This window comes from Meles meles, chromosome 11, assembly GCF_922984935.1.
Source record: "Meles meles chromosome 11, mMelMel3.1 paternal haplotype, whole genome shotgun sequence".
Classification (NCBI taxonomy): domain Eukaryota; kingdom Metazoa; phylum Chordata; class Mammalia; order Carnivora; family Mustelidae; genus Meles; species Meles meles.
This window is the reverse complement of record NC_060076.1, coordinates 31,361,615-31,376,146: the sequence shown is the minus strand read 5'-3', so window position 1 is coordinate 31,376,146 and position 14,532 is coordinate 31,361,615.

Here is a 14,532-nt window from a genome sequence, read left to right as displayed (position 1 = left end):
AGTCTGCTTGAAGATTCTCTCTCTCTCTGCCCCTCTCCCCCCAGATAAATAAATAAATCTTAAAAAAAGAAAACCACAAAAAACACCACAAAGAGATGTCACCTCACACCTATTAGAATGCCTGTTACAAAAGACAAGCGATAACAAATGTTGGCAAGGAGGTGGAGAAAAAGGAATTCTTATGCTCTGTTGATGGGAATGTAAACTCGTATAGTCATCAGGGAAAATAGTATGGAGATTCCTCAAAAAATTAACATTAAAACTACTATATGACCCAAACATGCAACTCTGGGTATATATCCAAAGGAAATAAAATCAGTATCTCAAAGAGGTATATGCATCCTCATGCTCATTGCAATATTATTTACTGTAGGTGAGATATGGAAACAACCTAAGTGTCTATTGATGGATAAATGGAAAAGGAAATATATATCTATACAGATTTATATCTCTATATATCTCATATACAAGTAAATGAAACACGTGATAATATGTAATAATATGTGATATGTAATATATGTGAGAGAGATATATATGAAACATATTAAAAATATGAGATATTTGGGTGGCTCAGTGGGTTAAGCCTCTGCCTTCGGCTCAGGTCATGATCTCAGGGTCCTGGGATCGAACCCCACATCGGGCTCTCTGCTCAGTGGGGAGCCTGCTTCCCCCTCTCTCTCTGCCTGCCTCTCTACCTACTTGTGATCTCTGTCAGATAAATAAATAAAATCTTTTTAAAAAATGAGATATTTAATATATCTATCTCTCATAGTAAATATGAAGTGGAATACTTTCTACCCATAAAAAGAACATCTTTTCATATGCAACAACATGGATGAACCTGAGGCATTATCCTAAGTACAATAAACTGACAGAAAAAGACAAATTCTGTATTGTATCAGTCATGTGTGAATCTAGAAAAAAAAGCCAGTTTCATAGAATCAGAGAATAGAATGGTGGTTATGCCAAAGGCTGGGGGAGAGAAGAAAAGGCAGAAATGTAGGTCAAAGGATACAACTTTCAGTTAAAAGAAGAATAAGTTCTGAGGATCTGATGTACAGTATGTACAGTACACATGGTGACGATAGCTAATGATACAGTATCGTATACTTGACAGTTGCTAAGAGTAGATCTTAAGAGGGCGCCTTGGTGGCTCAGTTGGTTAAGCCTCTGCCTTTGGCTCAGGTCATGATCCCAGGGTCCTGAGATTGAGCCCCATATCGGGCTCCCTGCTCAGTGGAGAGCCTGCTTCTCCCTCTCCCTCTGCCTGCCCCTCTGCCTACTTGTGCTCTATCTCTCTGTCAAATAAATAAACAAAATCTTAAAAAAAAAGAGTAGATCTTAAGAATTCTCATCCCCCCCCCACACACAAATAGTGTGTACAGGAGAGTTAACTTTGTGAGGTGATGGATATGTTATCTATATCTTAGTAATCATTTCACAACATAGATGTATATCAAACATAGATGTATATCCACTTAAATATGTATGTTTGTCTATTATTCCTCAATGATGTTAGAAAATTAATAAAAAAAGTTTAAAGAATGTAATGAGTAAGAAAAAGAACACACTGAACAGAGGGAATAGCTTGTGCAAAGTCCCTGAAGTAGGACAGCGGGCTTAAGAAATTGAAGGACTGTGGATGAGGGACACCTGGGTGCTCAGTTGGTTGAGCAACTCTTGATTTCTTCTCAGGTCATGGTCTTGGGGTTATGGGGTGGAGCCCCGCGGCAGGCTCTGCGCTCTATGGGGAGTTTGCTTAGGATTCTCTCTCTTCCTCTCCCTCTGCCCCTCCCCCAGCTCACATAGCCTCTTTCCCTCTTTCTAAAATCAATAAATATATCTTTTTTAAAAAGAGAAGAAGAAAGGTCAGTGGATGAAACAGAAAGACAAAGGGGAGAACAAGAGTCCAAGAGAATGAAGATTTTGGCAGGACCACATTATAGGTTCCATTCAAGATTCTGGTTTTTATCCTTACAAAACCAAAGTAAGTTATTGATAAGTATTAGGCATTCAGTAACAAATTAGATTTGTATATTTAGAAAATTCCTCAGGGGAGAATGGATTGGCAGGGAGGCAAAAATGAAATGGAAGTGGGGATAGCAGCAAACCAGGTGAGAGCTTGGACTAAGGTGGTAGAGGGGGAGGGTGAGACAAGAAAAGTTTGAGAAATATGGGGAAGATAAAATTGAGAAGACTTGATAATATATCCAGTATGGTGGTGCGGGAGTGGGGCCAGTGTCAAGAAATCTGAGATTTCTTGCTTATAAGACTAAATGGATGGAAAGATTTTTGGAACAGGGAAATTATAAGATTGTCAATAGGGGTGCGTGGTTGGCTCAGTCAGTAGAGTACATGATTCCTGATCTTGGGGTCATGAGTTTGAGCCCTGTATTTGGCATAGACCTCACTAACAAAAATAAAACAAACAAACAAAAACAAAAAGGGGCACCTGGGAGGCTCAGTGGGTTAAAGCGTCTGCCTTTGGCTCAGGTCATGATCTTGGGGTCCTGGGATCGAGCCCCACGTCGGGCTTTCTGCTCAGCAAGGAGCCTGCTTCTTCCTCTCTCTCTCTCTGCCTGCCTCTCTGCCTACTTGTGATCTCTGTCAAATGAATAAAATCTTAAAAAAAAAACCCCAAAAAACAAAAAACAAAAAAAATAGTCAATAAAGTGAAACAAAAATATTTTGCTCTTTCTTCTAAGGAGTTAAATCCTATATACACTGTAAATAAAGAAAAATGGTGCGGAAGCTGAATGATGGGGAGCAGAAACTATTTCTACAACTTAGGATTTGCTAATTATTAGTGGAAGGCGATAGGCATGGGGAGGAAGAACTGGGAGGGAGGGCATAGGGTTGACACCAATTAGACAATGAGGAAATAGGAACTTATGCAAAAATGGCTCAGGTTGCTGGAGATTTGAGAAACTATAAACCTTTGGGGGAGCTAGAATTGCAAAAAAAAAAAAAAAAGATTTTCATGAAAATACAAATAAACAAGCAGAACAAAATTAATACTTTTCTACCCATTATTTTTTTAACTTTGATTTCTCCTAGTTAACAGCACAGCTTACTGTTTCCATTCTTTAATTTTTTTAAGGATTTAATTTACTTATTTGAGAGAGAGAGGAGAGAAGGAGCAAGGGGAGGGGCACAGGGGGTGGAAGAAGCAGACTCCCGCAGAGCAACCAGCAGGCAGTGGGGATGGAGACTCCGGGATTAAGACCTGAACCAAAGGCAGACACTTAACCCACTGAGCCACGGAGGTACTCCAACTTTTTAAAAAAGATTGTGAGCTTCCTGAGGGAGGCCCCTCAGAGGCCTCTGGAATATTTTGAATACGTCAGGCCTGTCATTACCTAGTTACTTTGCACCACAGTGACAATGCTGAGGACTAGGGCGAGGATGAGTTGTCTTCTACAAACCCTCCCCAGCTATTTGCCCCTCTGTTGAGTGCAGCCTTTCTCCATCTTATATTGTGGTGCAATGTTCTAAGCCCACTACAGTGTGTAAGCTTCTAGAAAGCAAGACTGACGCAAGTGCGGATGGGATAAGTGTAAGTGCTTTGAAGAATTACAAGGGGATGAAAAGGCAAGTGTAGAGGCAATCTGGGTGCCATTTACCAGGTAGGTGTGGACATGAACCCTGACTCAGGCCCATATATCCTCCTAGCTACTCTCATGCATGGACGGTGGGAGGTAGGGGGGGTTTCAAGGTACATCTCTCACGTCTCCCAGTCCATGCCTCTAGCATGTTCTATCAGTCAAGTGTGAGAGCCCAGGGAGGACAGTCTCCAGGCCAGGTGGGTTCCTGCTCACAGTAGTCATTAATACCTATTTCTGGAATAAATGCAACTCTTGCGCAATGGAAACTTCTTGCGGTTCTTCCCTCCTCCCCCAGAAGCCTCTTCCCCACCATTCATTCCGCCATCCCCAAACCCGTGCCACCCACAATTTACACAGAGGCCCACCCACCTCCAGACGGAAGCAGCCGCTCCTCTACACCTGTTACCCTCACTCAGCAGTGGTCAAGTTCCAGGCCACAGTGAGCCTGTGCAGAAGGCACTACCAGCTGGAGGGGGGCGGAGCCTGCAGTTCTAAGACTGCGGTGATAAGGAAAATACGGAAAGGATAGGAAAGCGAGTTGGCTCTGGCTCCAAGTGGTTAGTGAAGGTGGGGCCATTTAGTGGGTGTCCGGCGGGTACGCAAAGAGAATCTTTTGGAGGCTGACCTGAATTTACACGCAGTGAGCCTTTTACCACTCATAGAGTTATTGATTTTGCCTTTTTTTTTTTTTTTTTTTTTCCATTTAAACTTAGTGGTCAAGACCCTAGTGCTTTGCAGGTTCTAACCCATTGTGACCTGATGTGACTCTGTGGCCTTGGGCAAGTTACTTGCCCAAGCTTCAGTATTTACCTGTATAAAATAGAGCTGGTAATAGTCAGGGACAGCACTGGGCTTTCCTGAAGATTAAATGAGACAGTGCCTAATAAGTGATAACTGCTTTTATTATCACTGTCATTATTAGTAGATAATGATTGTCATACTGTGTTTTTGTTTTGTTTTGTTTGTTTTGTTTTTACGCCAGGATCTTTTGTATGTAACCTTTATACTGGTAATCCTTGAAAGATATCAGAGTATGTAAGAAATAACAGGAAGTTCAAGACAAAAATGTTCTGATCTCAAAAAGGAGAATAACATAGATCTTGAAAAATGCTGTCCAGGGAGGGGGTAGGGGGATGGGATAACAGGGTGACGGACACTGGGGAGGATATGTGTTGTAATGAACACTGGGTATTATATAAGCTGATGAATCACAGACCTGTACCCCTGAAATAAATAGTACATAATATGTTAATTAATTGAATTTAAATTAAAAAAATAATAAATTAAAAATGGATATCTCAGCTCAAATGTCAACTTTTTAAACCAAATAAGAGTCAGTAATTAGTTCTAGAAAAAAAAAAAGAAAGAAGAAGAAACAATGCAGTCTAGTAATTTTGACTTTTACTGAGCACCAATACAAACCCAGGATGGTTCATACAAAGGTATTTTGTGAGCCTATAGAAAAAGAACTGGTGTCCATGATGAGGCGGTCTGCAGAAGAACAAATAAGTCATCCCAGACTAATCTCTTTGAATGGATAGTAAACTGATACCTCAGTGAAAAGACATTTTGTCTTTCTGGACTTAGGTCATCTGAAAAAATATCTTAGCCTCAGGTGCTGCCCCATTGAAAGCCCTTCCCTCCCTTCCTTCCTTCCTTCCTTCCTTTTGTATTTTCTGATTTTGTTTATTTATTTGATAGAGAGGGGGAGAGAGAGAGCACAAGGGACAGGGAGCTTCGGAAAGAGAGGGAGAAGCAGAGAAGCAGGCTCTCTGCTGAGCAGGGAGGCCCATGCAACATGGGATCATGACCTGAGCTGAAGGCAGATGCTTAACCGACTGACTGAGCCACCCAGGTGCCCCTGTAAGCTCCTTTCTTGTCAGCAAGTCTCTTTCCATCTGGCATCAATCTTTTTTTTTAATTTTTTTTTTTTAAGTAAGCTCTACATCCAATGTGGGGTTTGAACTCACAACCCTGAGATTAAGAATTGCATGTTCTACCAACGGTGACAACCAGTTGCCCTCCTTTTGACATCAGTCTTACCAAAAAAAATATTTTTATAGTTACATACTGACAATGCATGTACCTTTATGTTGTAAGAAATTCAGAAAGTAAAAATAAAGCTGAAGGCTCCCAATATCCCCTCCCAATTCTACTCCACCTCCAGTTAGCTTCTCTTACCCGTTTAGTGTACACTTTGTTCAGGTATTTTTATTTTATTTTTTTTAAGATTTTATTTATTTATTTGACAGAGGGAGATCACAAGTAGGCAGAGAGGCAGGCAGGGTGGGGGGGTGGGAAGCAGGCTCCCCGTGGAGCAGAGAGCCCGATGCAGGGCTCGATGCAGGGCTCGATCCCAGGACCCTGGGATCACGACCTGAGCCGAAGGCAGAGGCTTTAACCCACTGAGCCACCCAGGCGCCCCTGTTCAGGTATTTTTAAATGGTCTGTCTCTGCACGTGTATGACTCGTAGCCCTTAGGACTTTATTCAGGCAACTGAATACCCAACAAAAGGAAGCTGTGCACTAGTGTCATTCAGTAAGAAGTTCACGGACAGGCAGCAATAGCCAGCAGTACAGGGCAGCCCTGCGATACCGTCCCACACCACCAGGAGCCCAGGCTTGCTCTCTCCTTTCTACCATCCACAAAAGCATCTGGCTTTGTCTGCTTGATCACAGATTGATTGCTGCTCCTCTTCTTGTGAAGTCATCTTCTTGAGAAGCCTACCAGGACATCTGCCCTTCAATTCATTGGCGAGAACTGTATATGACTCTTCTATCAACAAGGGAGTCTAGGAAAGTAATTCACCTTTTCAATGATCTATAATGTACAGACTGGCACGCTAAAAGCAAGTTGTGAATATCTTTTGGGCCACCAACTTTTCAGTGTCTGCTACAGAAATATTGAGGTTGGTTTTGCTTTTCCCATAAATGAGCTCATACTGTACACATTTTTTGCAGCTAGCTGTTTTTTCTTAGTAACACAAATTAGAGCTTTGCATGAGGCATATATGAAACTTCCTTAGTTCCTTTAGCTGCTGCCTGTTACTCTTGTTTCATTATTCTAAGGCGCATTTTTTTCATTCACATTTTATGATCTTGAAAATTGGTATGCACCTTATAATCGCCGTCGGCTAGGCAGCCTTAGTGATGTAGCTGTCATTGCCTGCTGGATACGCTCCAAAACTTGCAGAATGGATTTTAGCAGCCTGGAATAGTGATGATTCTGAGTCTAAACATGATTCAGAAGTTTCAGACTCTGAGAAGAAGATTTAGACATGCCCTAATTTATTTCATGAATACTTTCCTTTTAATGTATGCACAAGGATGATATGGAATTAAAAAAAAACCCATGTCTTAAGTCTCAGTTGGATTTTAGAATAAGTATGAAATAAAAATTGTAAGTGATAAAGCTTTGTGTCATAGTTTAATTAGGAACATTTTTCTTAGTGAAACATAGAATAATGACGTCTATAATTGGTGATTTCCTGAAGTCAATGAAATATGGTGTTCTACGCCATGGCTATTCCAGAATTTATTTAATTGTTTCCCTATCAATAGATGTTTTTACTTTTTTTTCACATAATGCTCCAGTAAACCCTTGACGGTGCCTTTTTCCATATGTGCAAGTAGTATTTCTCTAGGTACCTAGAATTTCCACAATAAAAATTTTAATAGTTATTGCCCTCTCCCAAATTGATAACCCCCATCGAATATTGAGAAAAACTGAAGGATGTCCCATAAAATCTCTGACTAATACTTCTCAAAACTGTCAAGGTCATTCTAAACTGAAGATAGTGCAGTGTTCGCATCTACCCCCACATCCAGTGTCTCCTATTGTTAACCTCTTATATTAGCCTGGGGCCTTTGTCACAATGAATGACTCAGTATTGACACATCATCATCATCATCACCATCATCATCATTATTTTTTTTTAACCCAATCTATTCTCCATCCTGCAGTCAGCATTTCTTTCCCCTATGTCCAGTTTGGGGTTGAGAAGGGGAATGGTGATATATCATTATTAACAAAAGCTCAAACTTTATTCAGATTTCCTTAGTTTTTTTTAAAATATTTATTTATTTGACAGAGAGAAATCACAACTAGGCAGAGAGGCAGGCAGAGAGAGAGGAGGAAGCAGGCTCCCCACTGAGCAGAGAGCCCGATGTGGGGCTCGATCCCAGGACACTGAGATCATGACCTGAGCTGAAGGCAGAGGCTTTAACCCACTGAGCCACCCAGGCGCCCCCAGATTTCCTTAGTTTTTACCTAAAGTTCCTTTTTGGTTCCAGGGTCTCATTCACATAGCACATTATATTTGGTTATCATGTTCCCTCATGCACTTCTTGGCTGTAGAAGTTTCTCATTATATTCCTTGTTTTAATGACTTTGTCATAAAATTTTTGACCTTGTCCAGCTTTTTACATTTTTATTTTACTGAAATTATAATTAATAAGATACTTTATGAAATTTTTCTTTTTTAAAAAGATTTTACTTATTTATTTGAAAGGGAGGGAGAGAGCACACAAACAAGGAAAGTGCAGGCAGAAGGAGAAGTAGACTCCCCACTGAGCGGGGAGTCCAATGTGGGACTTGATCCCGGGACCTTGGGATCATGACCAGAGCCTGAGACAGACCCCCCAACAGATTGAGCCACCTAGGTACCCCGAAATTTTTCTATTTTCTATTTCTATTTAATTGATTAGCTTTTCTCCCATTTGAATTCTAGCTTGTGATCAGTATTTCTACTAAGTCCTGTTTTCCCAAGTCAAAGTTAGCAGATCTGACATTTGCCATGTGCAAGTTTAGCCACTGTCAATTTAATTTTGTATTACTTCCACCGGAAATATTTATTATGAATTAGAATTAGATAAAATATGGATAGTTTATTCTAATTCTTAGTTAATTTATGAGAATACTGAAGCAAATCCTTTTAGATGCTCCAGAAGAGTAAAATTTCCTACTACCTTTATCCTCTTCTTTTCACCTACTTTTCTCTTGTTCTCTCTCTCTCTCTCTCTGCTTCCCTCCCTCCTGCCTTCGTTTACTTTCTGTCATCAAAGCTGCAATGAGCATGCCTCTTTGCACCCACAGGCAAATATTTTTCCAGAAGAGATACCCAGAAGTGGACTTGCTGTGTTAAAAATTGGATAATGAAAGGAAAGGAGGAGTGGCAACTAAAGCTATAATGGCCATCGAGGATCAAAACCAAATGCTTCATTCTGCACGCCTGGGTGGCACAGCTGGTTAAGTGTCTGGCTCTTGGTTTCAGCTCAGAGCCTGATTTTTTTTGTTGTTTGTTTGTTTATTTTTGTTTTTGTTTAGATTTTATTTATTTATTTGACAGAGAGAGAGAGATCATAAGTAGGCAGAGAGGCAGGCAGAGAGAGAGGGGGAAGCAGGCTCCCTGCTGAGCAGAGAGCCTGATGTAGGGCTCGATCCCAGGACCCTGAGATCATGACCTGAAATGAAGGCAGAGGCTTAACCCAGTGAGCCACCCAGGCACCCCTCAGATCCTGATCTTATGCTCCTGGGAGAGAGCCTGGTATCGAGCCCAGTGTCAAGCTCCACGCTCAGCACAGAGTCTGCTTGGGATTCTCTCTCTCTCCCTCTGTCTCTCCAGCTTGTGCTCTCTCTCTGTCTTTCAAATAAATAAGTCCCTCTAAACTCTTCATGTTTCAGGCACTAAACCTCTTTCCCAAGGTTTCACAGCCTATTTGTGGCAGAGCAGGTCTAGAAATACAGAAAAGCATCAAGCAGTTTTATGAAAATTAACGCAGGCTGGCCTCGGTCTTTAGACATTTCAAGAGGTTAGACCAGGTGGCAGCAGATGGAACAGTGTGTGCAGACTGCCGTTGCCTGGGGTCTAGTATTGAGTGTGGATGTGGATGAGCTCAAGGACAAACACACACCTGTGAGCACAAATTTGGGTCTATGAAGAACATGGGAACACTGGATCTTATCCTGGTCTGTCCCCCCCTCCCCATCATTTTCTGAGTTTGGCTCCTCTGGATTGTTCCATCCACACTGGCTTTTGTTCTTAATAGCTCCACTGGTAGTCTCTTGTTTAGCGCTCCACACTCCTGGTCCTTCAGTCCTTCCCTGCAAAGCTAGAGCCCACAGACTGAGGCATTTTCCTTTGTCTCAATGCTCATGTCTTATGAAAGACATTTGGATATATCTGGCCCTTGAAGAATAGCCTACTTTCTCCAACTTAGGGAAGGAGATGTTCAGATAGAAAATGAACTTGGGATGCCTGGGTGGCTCAGCTGGTTAAGCGGCTGCCTTTGGCTCAGGTCATGATCCCAGCGTCCTGGAATCGAGTCCCACATCGGGCTCCTTGCTCAGCGGGGAGCCTGCTTCTCCCTCTTTCTCTGCCTGCCGCTCTGTCTGCCTGTGCTCACTCTCTCTGACAAATAAATAAATAAAATCTTAAAAAAAAAAAAAGGAAAAGAAAAAAGCAAATGAACTCAAGGGTGCCTGGGTGGCTCAGATGGTTGGGCATCTGCCTTTGGCTCGGGTCATGATCCTGGGGTCATGAACCGGGTTCCCTGCTTGGCGGGAAGCCTGCTTCTCTCTCTCCCTCTCCTGATGCTTGTGTTCACTCTTTCACTGTGTCTCTCTTTGTCATATAAATAATAAAATCTAAAATAAATAAATAAAATGAACTCAAAATCCTGAACTTCCTAAAAGCTAGCTTCCTGCTTCATCTGTGGTTGATGTTGTATTTAAAGAGAATTGTGCAAAAAGGGAGATTGACTAATAGTCAGAGATAGCTGACAAAATAGTTGTACCTTAGTGGGGTCATCATAGATCAGGTCATGATCTTCTTCTCTGTGATAATAATAGTTTATATCATAGAGGAACTACTAAAGTGATTTTTATATATCTACCTCATTTAATCCTCTCAACAATTCTGTGGTGTATGTATTTTGCTTTATAAAATCACTTACCGGGGCACCTGGGTGGCTCAGTGGTTTAAGCCTCTGCTTTCAGCTCAGGTCATGATCTCAGGGTCCTGGGATAGAGCCCCACATCGGGCTCTCTTCTCAGCAGGGAGCCTGCTTCTTCCCCCTCTCTCTCTCTGCCTGCCTCTCTGCCTGCTTGTGATCTCTGTCTGTCAAGTAAATAAATAAAATCTTTAAAAAAAATCACTTAACATCTTTTTTTTTTTTAAGATTTTACTTATTTTTTTGACATACAGAGAGAGAAGCAGAGGGAGAGGAAGAAGCAGACTCCCCACTGAGCAGGGAGCCTGGCCAGGAACTTGATCCTAGGACCCTGAGATCATGACCTGAGCCAAAGGCAGATGCTTAACTGACTGAGACACTGAGGCACCCCGGTCCCTCACCATCTTATACTGACTAAGATTTTCCAGAAAAAGTCTCAGTCTCAAAAATCTTGGTCCATTATTGTCATTAGCTATCAAAATGCCTCAGAAGTTATGATAGTTCAGCATCTGAACTATAACTTCCAGACTACCTCTACCATCAGAGAGTGGACTACAAATACTTTTAAGACAATTTGTCCTGATATTTGGTTCAGAAGGTGGTGCATCTAACCACCCATGATAGCTTCCAGCAAATACCCCACTCCCAGTTCCTGCGATGCTGGGTGGTTATTTTTGCACTGGACGATACCTCCCTTGTATCCCATAACTGCTGGTTGAGTCAGAAGTGACTTTCTAGTCTGAAAGCAGTAAATTCATAAGCTGCCAGCTTGTGTCCTGGCATGAAATGATGAGCTGGGCCAATCACGTTTTTTGTGTGGGTAAATATGAACCAAGAGACAAGGAGGAGGTTTCTACCCTAGGCCTGGGTACCCATGATGGACAAGTGCAGGTGAATAAGCAGAGAGAGTGGTCTGGGAGATAGGAGAGAAGGAGCACAGAGGGAGACAAAGGTGGACACAGACAAAGAGAGGAGATTGAGAGATAAGAAAAAGTCAGAGAAGCAGAGACATAGAAAGACACACCTCAAGTGAGAGAGATAAAAAATTGGTTCCTATTGGCCTTTAATTTCCTGTGGGACTCTATTCAACTTGTTCTTGTCTTTCAATTCACCTACAATTCAATAAACATTGTTTGCTTTTGCAAGTTTGAATGAATCTGTTCCTTGCCACCCAAAAAGCCAGGTGAAAGTAGTTTCTATGTCTACACTTAATTAGATCTTAGGGGGGTATCGGGGTGGCTCAGTGGGTTAAGTGTCTGCCTTCAGCTCAGGTCATGATCTCAGGGTCCTGGGATTCAACCCCATATCAGGCTCCCAGCTTGGTGGGGAGTCTTCTTCTCCCTCTCCCCTACCCCCTGCCCCATGCACGCTCTCTCAATGTCTCAAATAAATAAATAAATAAATAAAATCTTTTAAAAAACTGGATTTTAAGGAGACTGGATTTGGCCAGTCAAAATCATCACAGGCACCTGGATAAACTAAACACCAGTGGTTACTCTGCAAAGAGAACTGTGCTTTCTCAGAACTCTGGAGAGTTCAGGTTGGATGATGGGTCTATTTTCCCTCCTGTAAGAAAACTTTTGTAGAACCCAGCTCCTATGTCAAGACTGCTTGGTGAGACTGGGTCTGAGCAAAGGGTAGACCATTTTCAGAGTTGTTCTTGACAGGAAATCAGACTGCAGTGCATTATGCGTCTCCAATGCAAGGATGGACTGCCTGAGGCAACCATAGGGAAGGGATGAATCACACGGATGTGTTCTTTCTCTATAACTTCCTATTATTAGGCTCCGTGTGGACTCCACGCTTCTGTTAACATTTTCTACAGAGAAGTTATAACAACTTTATTATTATTAAGGAAACAATAGTTAACATTTATTATTTTCTATGAAACTTGTATTGGACTAAGCTCTTTACAAATACAATATGTTACTGAATCATCAAACAACGCTATTAAGTAGGTATTGTTACTCTATTTTCCAGAGAATTTTCAAATAGGTTAAGAAGTTTGTCCATGGGGCGCCTGGGTGTCTCAGTCAGTTGGGCGTCTGCTTCGGCTCAGGTCATCGTTTCAGGGTCTTGGGATAGAGTCCCGTATCGAACTCCCTGCTCAGCGGGGAGCCCGTTTCTCCTTCTGCTACTCCCCCTGCTTGTGCTCTCTCTCTCTCTAATAAACAAATAAAATCTTAAAAAAAAAAAAAAAAGCTGGTTCAAGGGCAAGGAACATGGAGAGCTAAGTTAGGAACAAGGAGAGAGCTGGGAGGACAGTGACCGTACTACAGGTCTGAGTCGATACACTGGTCACATTAATTTTGGAGATTGTTTACTCTCTTGATTTGTGAAGGAGACACATGATTAAGTATGAGTTTTCTGTGTTCCTTAGTAGCATTTTGGCACATGGCTCATGTCAATCACCATTATTTTAAATAAACAAAAATAACAGTAATAATAATACTGGTTATTTACTGAAGTGGGGACTAGCCAGTTAATCTACCCTGCCAGGTAGGTATTATCATTCCTACCTTAGAATGAGAAAACTGAGATTTAAGGAGTTCAACTTAGTTCAAGAAGATACAGGCAGTAAAGTCAGGATTCAGACAGATCTATCTGTTGAATCCACTGCTTTTCCCATACTGTATCATCTATCAGTCACATTTCTTTTTTTTTTTAAGATTTTATTTATTTATTTTGACAGAGAGATCACAAGTAGGCAGAGAGGCAGGCAGAAAGAGAGAGAGAGAGAGAGAGAGAGAGAGGAAGGAAGCAGACTCCATGCTGAGCAGAGAGCCGGATATGGGGCTCGATCCCAGGACCCTGGGATCATGACCCGAGCCAAAGGCAGAGGCTTTAACCCGCTGAGCCACCCAGGCACCCCTATCAGTCACATTTCTAATCTCGATTGGCTTTCTATTTTCACACACCAATAGTGTGTCCTCTGAACTATATCCTCACTTAAGAAGGAAATATTCATGGATGTCTTATGTGACGTCGAGGTAGAAGGCTATAGTAGAAATGGTGTATTGCCTTGGATTCCAGTGAGGTAATTGTCCTAAGGTTTGTTTGTCAACAGCAACCCCCTCAGATTGTCTTAGTTTATAGGTTCTTCCTTGGACACAAAACAAATTATTAAGATGACAAACAAGAAACAGTTAAAACTCTTCGTTATAGTAAGTGTCTTTATTTTTATTGGTGCTTCTGATCCTGGGAAGTGTTTGGGTATCTCTTTGTAGTCAAGAGATCTGGATCAGTCTCTGTTCTAGGGCTGTAGGTGATGGGAGCAGGGAAGACAGCAATAGCCTCAAATCTGTAATACAAAAATGAAAAATAGTGCATGTTGGTGGTGGTGTGGAGAATATGGACCCCGGGAATGTAACATCATTCATTCAGTCACTAGGAAAAGCTTTTCGGCTTCCTTTTTGGCAGGTAAACACAGAATTACCATAGGACCTAGCAATCTCACTCCTAGGTGTATATCTCAAAGAACTGAAAATAGGTACTCAGACAGATACATTCACAGGCATGTCAAGGGCAGCAAATGTTCATCAATGGATGAACGCATAAACAAACTGTGGTATATATACAATGGAATATTATTCAGCCATAAAAAGGAATGAAGTACTGATAGTACCCATAGATACATGCTACAGATGCCTGAACCTACAAATATCAAGCTAAGTTAAAGAAGCCAGACATAGGAGGCCATCTCTTGTGATTCCATTTATATGAAATGTCCAGAATAGGTAAATCTAAAGAGACATAAAATAGATTAGTGGTTGCCAGAGGTTGGGGGGAGAGGGAATGGGGAGTGACTGCTTAATGCCACCAATTTTCCTTTTGGGATGATAAAAATGTTTCAGAACCAGATGAAGATGTTGGTTGCTCAACATCCAAATATAACAAAGGCCAAATAACAATTATTCATTTTAAAGTGGTTAATGTTATGTGAATTTCACCTTAATTAAAACAAAAAAGTTCAACA